Below are 2,610 nucleotides of genomic sequence, written 5' to 3' on the forward strand. Positions count from 1 at the left end.
ACTTCTCCATACACCTAACATCTTCTTCTTCCTCAACATATCTCGACCTTGTTTTGTCCGTCACTTTGTGCTTCCCACTAAGCCTCATTTTGTGCTTGAGGACAAGCACTACTCTAAGTTTGGTATGGTAGAATCGGCAATTGCTCATAGACATTCTCATGGCCTCATCCTCTAATGCCAAAAGCAAAAAAGGAGAGCAACCGATTGAGCATCCCGACTTTGATAGAGGAAGATCCAAGTCTCCATTCCACCAACTCCAATTCAATGGTTGGATGGTCGACAAGGAAGCCATTCCCAAAGCAAGCTTCAAACTTGAGAATAATGACTTCTCTTCAATAAGGGAGGAAATCCGAAAAAGGAGATGGGAACTTCTTTGTAACCAACCTTCATGGGTGAACTTGACAATGGTACAAAAATTCTATGCAAATGTTGTTAGAGAGAATGGAAGTGATCCACCATTCAAGAGCTATGTGAGAGGGGTGAAAATAGACTTCAGCCCAAGTTCAATCAAGAGAGTACTTAAAATAAAGCCAAAATCCTTTGACCAACTTAGTTATGAGGAAAGGATCAATAGTGATCCAAGACTTGAAGATATAGTGAGCGACATATGCATGTTGGGCATAGATTGGAAAAGAGACTCAAATGGGAACAAAATAAAGGGGTAATAGTGTAGGTTGGGTTTGGATGGGGAGAAAGAAAAAAGTCAAATGAAGATAGATAATAATCAAAGAGAGGAATGAAAGGAGTTGTTCACACGGAAGACTTAAACTTATAGAGTACCAAAACAAAAAGCAAGGGCCATTTATAAGAGAGATGGGGTTCGGTTGAAAAGCGAAGGTGAAAATTTATTGACGAAGGGTGGTGAGAATGGATGGTGATAGTTGGAGTTTTGAAAATCGGATGATATGCATGTAATTTAAGATGGAGACAAGGATTGAGAGTGAATATGGTTAGTTGGAGTTGTGCTTCGAGCTTGGTTTAATATAGTGGAAAGAGGACAAAACTGATAGCCAATACATGTTAAGTGTTCTTCCCCATGTATCCGTGAACCAAGATACACATGTGATGCCTTCAAAAGTGACCGAGTTCCCCTAGCCTTGGAAGGCTTACATCCATCAATCCTTTCTTTGAGATTCCCTTTCAAAATAAGGAGCGAAAAAATTAAATTTTTTTTTTTTGTTATTGGCGGGAAAACAAAAAAACTTTTTAACATTTTTCGAAACTAAAATGTTGCTTTTATATGCTTCAAGATCAAAATGTGATTTCAATTTTCATTGTGTGTGTGGCATGTGTGAAACACCAAACTTAATTTTTTTTTTTGTTGTATGCTGCAAGAATGAGAAATTAAGTTTCTAAGATATACATAGTTAACGTTTCATGAAACTATTTTAGGGTGCCTTCGGACACACCAAACTTGGTGTTTATCATATGCTACATGCAATCTTAATCAGCCTCTATCACATTTAGTTTTGGTTCTTGAATGCATATGAAAACTAGTTATTGCAATGCTTACTACTTGCTACTAACTAAAAAATTCAAAGGATAATATTGTGTTGCATTCTGTGGTACTCCATCATGTCCCCTAGATAGCGCTTAAGTCTCTGTCCATTTACAATGAAAGTTCTTTGTGATTTTTCCTCCATGATCTTCCACATGTCCATATGGTGAGACTTTGGTGATTAGGAAGGGTCTGACTACCTTGATTTCAACTTTTTAAGAAAAAAAATTTAATTTGAAATTGTAGAGAATCCTTTATCCCACTTCAAAGCTTCTTAGTGCTATCCTTTGATCATGCCACTCCTTTGTTTTTTTTTTCTTTGTAGATCCTAGCATTCTCAAAAACTTAAATACTAAACTCTTCTAACTCATTCAGCTCTTTTCACCAGCAACACGGTTGTCAAAATTCAGCAACTTGATGGCCCAGAATGCTCTATGTTCAAGTTCTACAGGAAAGTGACAAGCCTTGTCATATACCAATTGATAGGGAGACATACCAATTGGTATTTTGAAGGCTGTCTTATAAGCACAGAGAGCGTCGTCTAATTTCTTAGACCAATCCTTTCTTCAAACTCCAACAGTTTTCTCAAGAATTCTCTTGAGTTCCTTATTTGATATTTCTGCTTGTCCATCGGTTTGGGGGTGATAAAATGTAGCCACTTTATGTTTGACTCCATACTTGAAAAGGAGAGTCTCTAATTGTTTGTTGCAGAAATGACTCCCTCCATCACTTATGAAAGCTTTGGGCACCCCAAATTTACTGAATATGTTCTTCCTACGGAAGTTGATCACCTTCTTGCTGTCATTGGTTAGAGTTGCAATTGCCTTTACCCACTTAGATACAAAATCCACTGCCACTAGAATGTATTTATTTGAGTATGAGGATGGAAATGATCCTATAAAATCAATTCCCCATACATCAAATAGCTCCATTCAAGGATAAAGTTTTGTGGCATTTCATTCTTCTTTAGTAGATTTTTAACTCTCTGACATTCATCACATCTCTTCACTAGATCCCTTGTATCCTTGAAAATGGTGGGTCAGAAGAAACCACATTGTAGCACATTTGCTGCAATCCTTTTCCCTCCAAAATGTCTTCCATAGTTTGACTCA

Source organism: Arachis hypogaea, chromosome 12 (genome assembly GCF_003086295.3).
Source record: "Arachis hypogaea cultivar Tifrunner chromosome 12, arahy.Tifrunner.gnm2.J5K5, whole genome shotgun sequence".
NCBI lineage: Eukaryota > Viridiplantae > Streptophyta > Magnoliopsida > Fabales > Fabaceae > Arachis > Arachis hypogaea.